This window comes from Pinus tabuliformis, chromosome 7, assembly GCF_031772625.1.
Source record: "Pinus tabuliformis cultivar Carrire ecotype Pingquan chromosome 7, CPIR1, whole genome shotgun sequence".
Taxonomy (NCBI): Eukaryota; Viridiplantae; Streptophyta; class Pinopsida; order Pinales; family Pinaceae; genus Pinus; species Pinus tabuliformis.
In genome coordinates this window covers 529,564,324-529,578,976 of record NC_142293.1, presented here as the reverse complement: position 1 = coordinate 529,578,976, position 14,653 = coordinate 529,564,324, and positions in this window count along the sequence as shown.

The following is a 14,653-nucleotide window of genomic DNA, read 5'->3' as shown; positions in this document are numbered from 1 at the left end:
GAGATGAGACAGAAAAATATGGAGAGTTACAATGGTGATGCCTTGTATGTACGAGGACGGCCCCAAAATAGAAACAAAAATAAGTCCTCGAGTGGTATATATCAATCTTGAGGGAGATCTAAATCTCTAGGAAAACATGTAAAGGTGTTCTGGGAATGCATAAAGGAAGGACACTTCAAAAGGGACTGTAAATATAAAGCTCCTGAGAAAGGAAATGGATTTGATGATGCTCCTTCTGCAAAGGATAAAACCACCTCAGATGAAGGTGGAGATGTGTACCTGGCTTCTTCTCCAAGTATACATGTAGATCATGAGGATCATTGATTGACTCAGGTGAATCCTTTCACTTCTCTCCCCATAGAGAGTGGTTCTGCTAGTATGAGAAATATGATGGTGGTAATGTTTTCTTAGGAGATGATGGTAAGGTTAGAATCATTGGTCTCAGAAAATTCAAGTTAAAGTTGCAAGGTGGAATGATTAGAACACTTCTAGGTGTTGTGCATATTCTTGCATTGGCCAAAAATCTTATTACTGTAAGAAAGCTGGATGATTCAGGTGTAAAAACTGTGTTCGAGAAATATAATGCAAGATGGTTTGGGGAGCAGTGGTATTGACGCGAGGGGCTTGGATTGAAACTCTGTACAAGCTTCATGGTAGCACTATTATTGATGGGTGCAGCATTTATGTGGTTCCTGAAAGTGGAGCATAAAATCTAGTGGTCTCTGGAGAAAAGACCATGCCATGGCATCAAAGGCTTAGACATATTGGACAGAAGGACCTTTGAATACTTCATGGTAATGGTATGGTAGAAGGTATGTCTAATTTCTCTGTGGATTTTGATTTCTGTGAAAATGGTGCATATGGGAAGAAAAATGTAGAATTTTTCTATGAATCAGCTAGCTCTGATACCATGTAGATATTCCCACCTGTAGATCACCTGATAATGAAATATACTAAAGAAAGATACTTGATCTACTTGTACAACCAATTTAGCGGAAGCTTAATCGAACATGAGCAACATCAATAAGAACACATATAACTGATATGGAGAAATCAGTCACACATAACACAAAAGAACTTACCAGGGGAAAGCCTCAGCCTAAAACCCCACTCTCTATTTTATCATACATAGGATTTATACAAAGCTTTAGCTCTCACATAGCTAGCCAGCTCTCAGTGCAATCCTCACAGATGAAGGTGGAAATATATTAGGATTACACAAAGCCTTAGCTCTCATAGCTAGCCATATCTCAGTGCAATCCTCCTAGATGCTCACAGGCAATCAATAATTCTCCTAAGCCTTCTCCTCTACGATCCAAGACTCCTATTTCCTTGCACAGTTTTTCCTAGGTGATCCTCCTGTTACCAAGTGTAACACTAATCTCTCATGCTGATCTCACACCCTGTAAAACTGCACAATCCTCAAGGAACCTTGATCCTTCTGCTTGGATGATTTTCCTTTATAGGAAAAATCCATCCAACTGATAGTACATTGTCCATCCTATGATCTCAACTGGGTCATTCTCTGAACTCACGTGCATGAGTTATTCATGAGATAATCTTCAGTTATCTAAAGTACAACAACTATATGCAAGCATGCATTAACTAACTGAACTTACTTAGCTTAAACAAACTGTTTAAATCAATCTAACTGGATTTGACTCAGTTAACTAAGCCAACTAATTACAACTCAAATTAGAACTCATCCTTATCTCTCTAACTAATGGATAAATTCCTCAATTAAGAGATAAACTGTTGCACGTCCTCACATAAACTGCATGTTTGATTTTTCTTGACTAATTAACTCAAGATGAATTAATTAATTAATTTTCAAATAGATTTTAAGTTCAAATTCGAATTTTACTTCCTATTTTAGTCCAGGGACTGACTAAAAATAGGAATCCATCCCGAACTGCTAAAAATAGAATGCTATTTTCAGCACTTCCATTTTTCATTCCCTATTTCTCAATCTAGGACTGGTACTCAAACTTCTATTTATAGTGGTGCTATTTTTAGCACTTCTATCTTTAGCATTTGTTGTTGCTAGTTTCAACACTCCTTCTCGACAAGAAAGGCTTCGTGTCGAACCCAATCCTATACCTTTAGAACGTTTTGCATGCAACACTTCTACCAAGTGTGGTTGCTCCAGTAACTCTCGGAACAAAAAAAACTCCCAACTGACCTCTTTGTTGGGCTAGAAACATACTCTGATATTGAAGCTCTACCTGCTGCTGACAAGTGCTCCCTCTCTGACCTTTGTGCTACTACAACATCTCCATGCATCTCGCATTGTTTCACACCTCTCTGTGCCATTCTGCACTAGTGCAACACACTTGTGCCTCTCGCATTGCTGCAGCCTGCTAGCTCTGCGCTGTCTTGGGATTCCTGCGCTATAGCTCTCTTTGCTGCTCCTTCCACATCTATCTCTACCCAATTAGCCAGTCCTTCTACTCCTCATCAGGGTTCCTGTACCAAAGTCAAATCAAAGAGGTTGGGTACCTCAAGGATCCTACCCCTATTTTAGCTTGCATGGGACGATCACTCCACATCGCCCCATCTCCTACCTAGAGGGATGGATGCATGTGATCCCTTTGCCCACTTGGCTTTAAATTTACCCCTACTGGAGGTCTCTGCATGAGTAGATGTCTCTACTCGATCTCCTCTCAACTTCTCTAGTTGTGGCTACTCCACAACCTCCTGAAGCTGCTTCACCAATCGTGGCTCCTCCACAATCGTCTGAGACTTCTTCTGGCACCACATGTTGAGAGGTAATTTACTCTCCCTCTCAACCACCAAGTATCTAACATTTTCCTTGCTCCTTAAGGCTTTGAATGCATCTTGTACCTCAAGTGCATATAGGTTCTTAAGTAGCACACCAATCTGTTTCCACTTTCCTGCCGTCACAAAATTTTCTAGAAAAAGAGCCAATTTTAAATCAGCGATATCTCCCTCATCCGAACTTTGATTCAGCTGATTTGTTTTTTGAATTTGGGTCTTATTCCACAAGGAATCTAAATATGCTATTTGTTCCTGAAAATTTTGTACATAAATTTTCAGATCTGCTCTGCAAACTCTTGGTCCAAAACTCAAAACTTTGAAATCTCCTCTCAATATACTATTCTCTCCTTTGATCACCTTTGCTCTGATACCATGTAGAAATTTTTCTACAAAACATCGCTCTGATACCATGTATAATTTCCCACCTATAGATCACTTGAAATTGCAATATACTAAAGAAAAATACTTGATCTACTTCTACAGCCAATTTAGTAGAAGCTTAATCGAACATGATCAACATCAATAAGAACACATATAACTAACATGGAGAAATCAATCACACATAACATAGAAGAATTTACCTGGGGAAAGCCTCAACCTAAAACCCCACTCTATGTATTATCATAAATAGGATTTATACAAAGCCTTAGCTCTCACACAACTAGCCAGCTCTCAGTACAATCCTCATAGATGAAGGTGGAAATACATCAAGATTACACAAAGTCTTAGCTCTCATAGTTAGCCAGCTCTGAGCGCAATCCTCCTGGATGCTCAATGGAAATCAAGACTTCTCCTAAGCCTTCTCCTTTGCCCTCCAAGCCTCCTATTTCCTTGCACATTTTTTCATGGGTGATCCTCTTGTTGACGACTGTAACACTGATCGCCCACCCTGTAAAACTACACAATCCTCAAGGAACCTTGATCCTTCTGCTTGGATGATTAGGAAAAATCCATCCAACTGATAGTACATTGTCCCTCCTCTGATCTCAACTAGGTCTTTCTTTGAACTCACATGCATGAGTTATTCATGAGAGAATCTTCAGTTATATGAAGTACAACAGTTATATGTAAGCGCATTAACTAACTGAACTTACTTAATTTAAACAAACTGTTTAAATCAACCTAACTGGACCTGAATCAATTAACTAATCCAACTAATTACAACTAAAATTAGAACTCATCCTTATCCCTTTAACTAATGGATAAATTCATCAATTAATAGATAAATTGTTGCATGTCCTCACATAGAATTCATGTTTGATTTTTCTTAACTAATTAACTCAAGATGAATTAATTAATTAATTTTCAAACAACTATTAAGTTCAATTTCGAATTTTACTTCTTATTTTAGTCGAGGGACTGACTAAAAATAGGAATCCATTCTGAATTGCTAAAAATAGAATGCTATTTTTAGCACTTCCATTTTTAATTCCCTATTGCTCAATCTAGCACTGGTACTCAAACTGCTATTTATAGCAATGCTATTTTTAGCACTTCTATTTTTAACATTTCTTATTCCTATTTTCAACACAGAATGGGGTGAGTTTCCCCTCTGGTGGTAAGAGGGTGAAACAGATATTAGAGCTTGTGCATAGTGATGTGTTTTGACCTGTGTCAATTCTATCATTGGCTGAGTCTATGTACTATGTAGTATTTATAAACGACCTCTAAAGGAATACATGGATATATTTCCTCACAAAGAAATCTGAAGTCTTTGATAGGTTTAAAGAATTTAAGGCTCTCATGGAAAATGAGACAAAGAAGAAGATAAAGGTGTTGAGAATAGATAATGGTGGAGAGTTTTGCAAGAAGGAATTTGGAGAGTTCTGTAAGAATTTTGGTATAACATAGTAGAAGACTACTCCATACACACCTCAGAAAAATGGAGCTACAGAAAGAATGAACTAGACATTGTTGTAAAAGGAAAGAAGCATGCTCACTGGTGTCGTGTTAGGACAAGAATTATGGGCAGAGGTAGTGGAAACTGCATGTTACCTGGTTGACAGATCACCTTCATCAGCATTGGAGGATAAGACTCCACAAGAGGTATGGAATGGTAAGAAACCTTTTCTTTCACTTCTAAGGTTATTTGATGTGATGCATATGTACATATTCTAAAGGAGAAAAGAACAAAGTTTGATAGTAAATCTAAGAGGTGCATCATTATTAGGTATAAGTATGGCCTAAAATATTATAAGCTTTGGAAGCCAAAAACCAGGAAGGTTGTGTACAACTAATATGTGGTGCTTAGAGAGGTGAAATATGTTATTAAACATCAAGTCCTACGAAAGGAACTATATAATATAGAGTTTGAGCTATAGGAGGAATAATTAGACTCTACAATAGAAGAGGAATCAAAAGATGAAGAGCCACAAACCCCAGCTGTGAGAAGATCAATTCGAGAAAGAAGGCAGCTAGAAAAGTATAGTCCATCTACTTTCTATTCAAAATTTTCTTTATTTATTACTGATGATGATCCCAGAACTTTGAGGGAAGCAGTAGATTGAGAGGATGAAAAACTCTGGAAAGAGGCCATGGTTGATGAAATGGCATCTTTGCACAAAAATGAGGATCGAGATGTGGTGGAGTTGTCAGCTGGAAGGAAACCCATTGGCAGCAAATGGGTGTTTAAGAAGAAGATGAATGCAAAAGGAAAGGTGGACAAATACAAAGCTCTGTAGGTTTTAACCCTGTAATGAAATTACCTGCATACGAATTCTTAAACAAAGAAAATAAACAATGCGAGAGCATAACCCATAAAACACATATGCACAGAGATTTTTCCCTGGATCCCAAAACCGGGACTACCAACTTGATTTTTCATTATGTTCCTTTCAATGTTACAATACATATTTATACATGCTGAAGCATCCAATACCATGGATCGAAAAACCATCGCGTCCAATACCATGTGCGAAAATCATGCACAAAACCATAGGTAGGTTCGCCCAACCTAATATAGGGTCCAAAAAAAAATTTACCGGGGCGCTGCCCCAGACCCCGTAGAGGGGGCCTACCCGCCGCCCTCAAACCCCCCGGACAGGGGGGGCTGCCGCCCCCCTTGTGACCCCCCCGCTGCGCAATCAGCGCAACGAAGGGGGGCTACCGCCCCCCTCTAACCCCCCGTTTAACTACGTAGGTTAGTCATGGAAAGAATATAACACAACCCAACAATCTCCCACTTGTTGTTTTCTTTCCATAGGGGGCCACAGGAGAGCTTAGTCATTTTTCCAGCCCTGAAACACCCATTGTTTCTCTACACCAAGAGAACTTCTCAGAGCTCACAGATTTTGTCAATGCATCTGTATTATTCTTCAAAGTGTCCACCTTTACCAGCAACACCTTTTTGTCTTCTATCATATCCCTCACAAAGTGATACTGAACATCAATGTGCTTTGTCTTTGAATGATAAGCAGGGTTCTTTGCCAAGAAAATTGCACTTTGGCTGTCACAGTCTATTCTTATAGCTCCCTGTACTAACCCCATACTTGAACACAATCTCTGCAACCAAACTGCTTCCTTGCTTGCATGAGTGGCTACCATGTATTCTGCCTCTGTAGTTGATAGTGCCACTACCGATTGTTTCTTACTCATCCAACTGACTGCACCTCCAAATAGGTTAAACACATACCCACTTGTAGATCTTCTCTGATCCAGATCTCCAGCCCAATCTGCATCAACAAAACCATGAATATCCAACACTCTGTCCAATCTTGGTCTTCCTTGGTAGCACAAACCATAATCACTAGTGCCACGCAAATACCTGAAAAGCCGCTTCACTGCTGTCCAGTGCTCCTTCCCAGGTTTTGACATAAACCTGCTCAATACTCCCACTGCATGTGCAATGTCTGGTCTAGTATAGACCATTGCATACATCAGGCTACCGACTGCACTTGCATATGGAACACGGGACATGTCCTCTTCCTCTTCTTGTGTCTTGGGACACTGTTCAGCAGATAACCTCACACCTACAGGAATAGGAACCTTCACCGGTTTACTATCCTGCATATTAAACCTCTGCAATATTGTCTCGACATACTTCCTCTGGTTTAACTAGAGCTTCCTCTTTGCCCGATCTCTTTCATGTCAAATTTGGAGGACAATTGGGTCTTCAAATCCTGGATAATTTCTTTGTCATTTCCAACCAGCAACATATCATCCACATACAAGACCAGATAAATAACACGATCACCAATTAATTTAAAATACACACAATGATCTGCTTTGCTTCTGGTGAAGCCAAATCCCCGTATAAATGTATCAAATTTCTGATACCACATCCTTGGTGACTGTTTTAACCCATACAGAGACTTCTTTAACTTGCATACCATTTCTTTCTTACCCTTCACCGCAAAGCCTTCAGGTTGCCTCATGTAGATTTCCTCTTCCAAATCCCCGTGAAGAAATGCTATCTTCACATCCATCTGTTCTACCTCAAAATCAAAAGCAGCAGAAACAGATAAAAGTAATCTAATAGAAGCTACCTTGGCAACAGGAGAAAAAATATCACCAAAATCAATTCCCGGCACCTGGGAATAACCTTTTGCTACCAACCGAGCTTTGTATTTCTCCACCTTTCCTTCTGCATTAGTCTTCTTCTTGAACACCCATTTGCTGCCAATGGGTTTCCTTCCAGCCGGCAACTCTACTAGATCCCAAGCCTCATTTTTGTGCAAAGATGCCATTTCATCAACCATGGCCTCTTTCCAGAGTTTTCCATCCTCTGAATCCACTGCTTCCTTCACAGTTCTGGGATCATCATCAGTAACAGACAAAGAAAAATTTGAACTGAAAGCAGATGGACTATACCTTTCTGGCTGCCTTCTTTCTCGACCTGATCTTCTCACAGCCAGAGTTTGTGGCTCTTCATCTTCTGATTCCTCCTCTGCTGCAGAGTTTGATTCTTCCTCCTTTGGCTCAAACTCTATCTTCTCAGGTTCCTTTGGTTTGACTTCAGATTGAATAACATATTTTACCTCTCTGAACACCACATCTCGGTTGTACACAACCTTCCGTGTGACTGGGTTCCAAAGCTTATAACCCTTTAAACCATCCTTATACCCAATAAAGATGCACTTTTCAGATTTACTATCCAACTTGGTTCGTTTCTCCTTTGGAACATGTACATATGCAACACATCCAAATACCCTCAGATGTGAAAGAGAGGGTTTCTTACCAGTCCATACTTCTCGTGGAGTCTTATCCTCCAACGGTGATGAAGGTGATCTGTTGATCAGGTAACATGCAGTATCCACCGCCTCTGCCCAGAATTCCTGTCCTAACCCGGCACCACTGAGCATGCTTCTTGCCCTTTCCATCAACGTCTTGTTCATTCTTTCTGCGACTCCATTTTGCTGAGGTGTATATGGAGTAGTCTTCTGCCGTGCTATACCACACTTCTTACAAAATTCTTCAAATTCCTTGCTGCAAAATTCTCCACCATTATCTGTCCTCAGCACCTTTATCTTCTTCTCTGTCTGATTTTCCACCAGAGCCTTAAATTCTTTAAACCTGTCAAAGACTTCAGATTTCTTCTTAAGGAAATATATCCATGTATTCCTTGAGAAGTCATCTATGAATGATACATAATACACAGACTTACCCAGTGATGGAACCTTCACAGGTCCAAACACATCACTATGCACAAGCTCTAATATCTGTTGCGTCCTCTTACCACCAGAGGGGAAACTCACTCGATTCTGCTTCCCATACACACAATTTTCACAGAATTCAAAATCCAGAGAGCTATCATTCATACCTTCTGCCATACCTTTACTATGAAGTATTCGAAGGCCCTTCTCTCCAATATTTCCAAGCCATTGATGCCACAACATGGTCTTCTCTCCAGAGACCACTAGATTTTCTACTCCATTTTCAGGAACCATAGAACTATTGCACCCATCAACAACAGTGCTACCTTGCAGTTTGTATAGAGTTCCAGTCCGAACTCCCCGCATCAATATCAGTGCTCCTCGAACCATCTTGCAGGTATCTTTCTCGAACACCGTCTTTACACCTGCATCATCCAACTTGCTTACAGAAATCAGATTTCTGGCCAATGCAGGAATATGTAGAACACCCGGAAGTGTTCTAACCCTTCCACCTTACAACTTCAACTTTACTTTTCCCCGACCAATGATTCTAGCCTTCCTATCATCTCCTAAGAAGACATCACCACCATCGTATTTCTCATACTCGCAGAACCACTCTCTATGGGGAGTGAAGTGAAAGGATGCACCTGAGTTAATCAACCATGCCTCATGATCTACATGTGTACTTGAAGAAGCCAAGTACACATCCCCACCTTCATCTGAGGTGGTTTTCGCCTCTGCAGAAGGAGCATCATCAGATCCCTTTCCTTTATCAGGAGCTTTAGATTTACAATCCCTTCTGAAGTGTCCTTCCTTTCCGCATTTCCAGCACACCACCTTTGTAGGTTTTCCTAGAGATTTAGATCTCCCTCTAGATTTAGATCTCCCACTCGATGACTTATTTTTGTTTCTGTTCTGGGACCGTCCTCGTACAGACAAGGCATCACCATTCTGGTTGTCCATATTCTTCCGTCTCATCTCCTCTGTCAGCAAGGCTGAGACTATTTCATCAAACTTCAAAGCAGTTGCATTGCTACCTATTGCAATAACCAGACTATCCCACGAATCTGGTAGAGAACACAATAGACTGATGCACTTATCTTCATCTGAAATTTTAATATCAACAGATAATAACTGACTTACCATAGTATTAAACGCATTCAGATGCTCTGTCACCGAGTCTCCATCTTTCATCCTTAGGTTATACAGCTTTTTCCGCAAGAACAATTTATTCACCAGAGACTTAGATTGGTACAAAGTCCCTAACTTGACCCACAAAGCCTTCGTCGTAGCTTCCCCTGATACATTCAACAATACTGAATCTGAGACACACAATCGTATTGTGCTCTTTGCCTTCTGATCCAACTTCTTCCATTCTTCATCGGTCACTCCCGATGGTTTAGTACCTGGATCTACCGCGATCCACTGATCTTTATCCACCAACAGATCCTCCATCTTGAGTTTCCACAACTCAAAATTCTGACCATTGAACTTCTCAATCTCGATATTTCCACTACTCGCCATCTTCTTTCACCACCAGAATCAATCTCACAGATCTCCCACTGAACAGGGTCTACCACAGGCCCGAGCGAAACCCCTAAGCAACAAAGGCGTCCCCTTGAAGCCAAAACAGCTCTGATACCAAATGTAGGTTTTAACCCTGTACAGAAATTACCTGCATACGAATTCTTAAACAAAGAAAATAAACAATGCGAGAGCATAACCCATAAAACACATATGCACAGAGATTTTTCCCTGGATCCCAAAACCGGGACTACCAGCTTGATTTTTCATTATGTTCCTTTCAATGTTACAATACATATTTATACATGCCGAAGCATCCAATACCATGGACCGAAAAACCATCGTGTCGAATACCATGTGCGAAAATCATGCACAAAACCATAGGTAGGTTCGCCCAACCTAATATAGGGTCCAAAAAAAAATTTCCTGGGGCGCTGCCCTGGACCCCGTAGAGGGGGGCTACCCGCCCCCCTCAAACCCCCCGAACAGGGGGGGCTGCCGCCCCCCCTGTGACCCCCCCACTGCGCAATCGACGCAACGAAGGGGGGCTACCGCCCCCCTCTAACCCCCCTTTTAACTATGTAGGTTAGTCGTGGAAAGAATATAACACAACGCAACAAGCTCGATTGGTAGTAAAAGGTTATTCACAGGTGCCAAGAATTTATTTTGGTGATATTTTTTCTTTTGTTGCCAAGGTAGGTTTTATTAGATTATTTTTATTTGTTAATGATGCTTTTGAATTTTAGGTAGGATAGATGGATGTGAAGAGAACATTTCTTCACAAGGATCTAGAAGAAGAGATCTACATGAAGAAACATGAAGGGTTTGCGGTGAAGGGTAAGAGAGAATTGGTATGCAAGTTAAAAACGTCTCTGTATGGGTTAAAATAGTCAACAAGGATGTGGTATCCGAAATTTGATACATCTATATGTGGAATTGGCTTCAATAGAAGAAAATAAGATAACTATGTGTATTTTAAATTAATTGGTGACCGTGTTATTTATCTGGTCTTGTATGTGGATGATAAGTTGCTGGTTGGAAATGAAAGAGAAATTATCTCATATTTGAAGATCGAAATGTCCTCCAAGTTCAACATGAAATATCTTGGTGCTAAAAACTATATTTTGAGCATGGAAATTGAATGAGATCGGGCAAAGAGGAAGCTTTGGTTAAACCATAATAAGTGTGTGTAGACAATACTGCAAAGTTCTAATATGCAGGATAGTAAACTAGTGAAGGTTCGTATTCTTCTAGGTGTAAAGTTATATGTTGAATACTATCCCAAGACATAAGAAGAGGAAGTGGACATGTCTTGTGTTCCATATGCAAGTCTAGTCAGTAGCCTAATGTATGCAATGGTCTATACTAGACTAGACATTACACATGCAGTGGGTGTATTGAGTAGGTTTATGTCAAAACCAGGGAAGGAGCATTTGACAATAGTGAAGCAAGTTTTAGATATTTGTGTGGCACTAGTGATTATGGTTTATGCTACCAAGGAAGAATAGTTTGGACAAAGTTTTGGACATCCATGGCTTTGTTGATGCAGAATGGGATAGAGATCTAGATTAGAGAAGATGTACAAGTGGGTATGTTTTTAAACTATTTGGAGGTGCAGTCGATTAGATGAGTAAGAGACAGTCTGCAGTGGCACTTTCAACTATAGAGGCAGAATACATGGCAGCCACTCATGCAAGCAAGGAAGAATTTTGGTTGCAGATAGTGTGTTAAAGTATGGGGTTAGTATAATGCGTTATAAAGATAGACTGTGACAACCAAAGTGAAATTTTCTTGGCAAAGAACCTCGCTTGTCATTCAAAGACAAAGCACATTGATGTTCAATATCACTTTGTGAGGGATATTGTTGAGGATAAAAGGGCGTTTCTCATAAAGGTGGAAACTTTGAAGAATAATGCAGATGCATTGAAAAAGTCTATGAGCACCATGAATTTATCTTGGTGTAGAGAAACAATGGGCATTAGAGGGTTGGACCAATGATTAAGCTCTCCTTTGGCCCCCTGTGGAAAAAAAACAACAAGTGGGAGAATGTTGGGTGTGTGTTATATCCTTTCCACGACAACCCCATGTGTGTGGGGGTCGCAAGGGGGGTGGTAGCTTTCCCCATACATTGCTCTGGGTGCAACAAGGAGGCGTTAGCCCCCCCACATAGGTCGGGGGCAGCGCGCTGGGAAATTTATTTTGGACCCTATATTAGCTAGGTGGACCTACCTATGATTTTGTGTGTGGATTGCGCATATGGTTTTTGGCATGATGGTTTTCTATCCATGGTATGTTGTAGATTTGGTCAAGGGAACTATGGTTATGCTCTAATCTAGGTTTAATGGACTGGGGTTTATGGATGCTTTTGAAAATGTGGCTCAAATTTTGGGGACACTAGCATAGCACTGAAAAATTTAGTCTTTGGGCACAGGCAGGAAAGCCTGTGAGAGCAACTTTGGTTTTCTGGACATTTTCATGCCTATAGCATGAGGGTTACTGAGGCTTAAGTTGTCCAAAAGTTCAATGTGACCCAAGGGAAAGTTGCCTAAAGTGTTGGATTGGTTGTTGAGGGTACTGAAGCTGATGTTGAATGTCTGTATGATGTATTTTCATGGGTTCCACTTCCTTAATTTGACTTAGGAGGTCGAATCATGTCATAGTGGCATCTAGTCGCATGTTTACCCCAGTTGGAAGATTTCTTGGGTAGATGTGGGAGGAGGATGTTACAGAGTGATATCAGAGCATGGTTCACCCCTCAAACTAGATGGACTATGTGCTGGTAATGCATGCATGTTAATTGCATGTGTGTCTCTCACACTTTCATTCCATGTGCTTGTTGCATTCACATGATTTTGTTCATGCTTGTAGTGATGTCATCATGTGAAACTTGACGTTGTTATTGTGCAATGCAACATAATGAGTGTATGACTAGTTACATGTTGATTTATGTCACTTATATGTAACATTGTAGTATGATTAGTTACATTCTTTCATATTTGGTCACATTCTTGTCTTCTTGGTTGCATGTATCATTCATTCATGCTTGATCATATGAGTTTATGCATGTGTGGATGGTTACACATCACTCATGCATGTTGATGTTTGTATGTGGTTTAGTGTATAATGATGTAATGATGGTGGTTTTCATGCATGAGGTCGTAGTATGTGTTGTTGTTAAGGTCATGCATTGATGAATTGACCTTAGCTAGAATGACGGTTACATGGTAATATGCTTATATTTATATTTATACATGTATTGCACTGATTTCTTGATCTTGCAGACAAGGTATCCTCCCCGAGCTATACTAAGGTACATTGGTTTACTGTGTTTTGGTTTAGATGACATGATATACCTTGTAGGAAGAAATATCAAATTGCTAGGAATATGGTTAACTTCAAAGACTCTCCCTATGAATCCAACGAGCAATATGGAGCTGGGAACTCTTACAATTTGGAACTTACAATGAGAAGCTTAAAGGAAGAAATAAGGAGTTGTAAGGAAGATAATGGCAAAATCATGCATGCACAAGAGAAGTATGCACAGGTAAATGTAGTGATACTTCAAAGTTTGTCAGATTTATAGCGATAGGGACCACATCAAATCAAGTATGAACAAGAGGATAGAACTAATGGGGCATATGGAAATAGGTCACATGGTGGTCACAGGTTCGATAGATATGACACAGACAAAGATGCCAAAGTTTTGGACACTCTATATAGGAGAAGGGATAAACATAAGTATTATTCTAGTTTTGATTTAGATAGGAATCATGATTGGCATCGTTATCATCCTTATAGGAGGAGTGATAAGGGATACTTTTAAGATGAATTTAAGAAATTAAAGCCACCAACATTTGATGGAGATATGAAGAAACTGTGGGATGTTGAGGCATGGTTTCCTGGCATGAAGAAATTCTTCAGGTTGCATGACTATTCGGAGAACATGAATGCTAGAGTGGCTACATTCAGTCTCAAAGGTAAAGAAGACATTTGGTAGGAAGATGTGAAGAATGTCACATGTATTCATGAGGAATATTGGACTTGGAGTGAGTTTGAGTGGCTATTGAAGAATAAGTATTTGTTAGAGAGAAAATTTGATGACGGAGAAAAAAAAACTATGGGCTAAAATGGATTCCACGACAAATGATGACTACACTAGTAGATTCTTGGAGTTGCTGACATATATGGGTTACCAATGGCATTTAAAGATAGAATTGATTTTTGTGAGCCTAGATCATTGGAGGAGTCCATTCGAAAGCTAAGGAACTTTTATGAAAAATCGAAGTGCAGAATTGAGACTAAACCAGATTGAAGAGGTAATGCAAAGAACAAAGGAACATGGGACAGGAAGCGAGCAAGGCTTCAGGATACATACAACAAAGAGAATGTTGCACCACCTAACAAGTTCAATGCATCAGATGGAAGAGAGGGACATTGATCTAAGGAATAGAATAAGTATCTCATGCAATGATGGACCTACGGAGGAGATCATCCCAGGAGAGACTATCCACAGTACCATAGTGATAGGCCTAAGATATATAGTCCACGGGAGGCACAAACATTTGGGTATGTTGGTTAGAGTATTCTGCGTATCTATGCAACATTGGATAACAAACATGGCAATCATTAGGCATCTATCATTGAGAGGGAAGTTAAGCTTTGTGATCAATTTATTTCTATTTTGATTGACCCTAGATCTAATTATAGATATGTTAGTCCTCACTTGGTGGATAAGTGTGGTTTGAGTAAGGAATTGCATG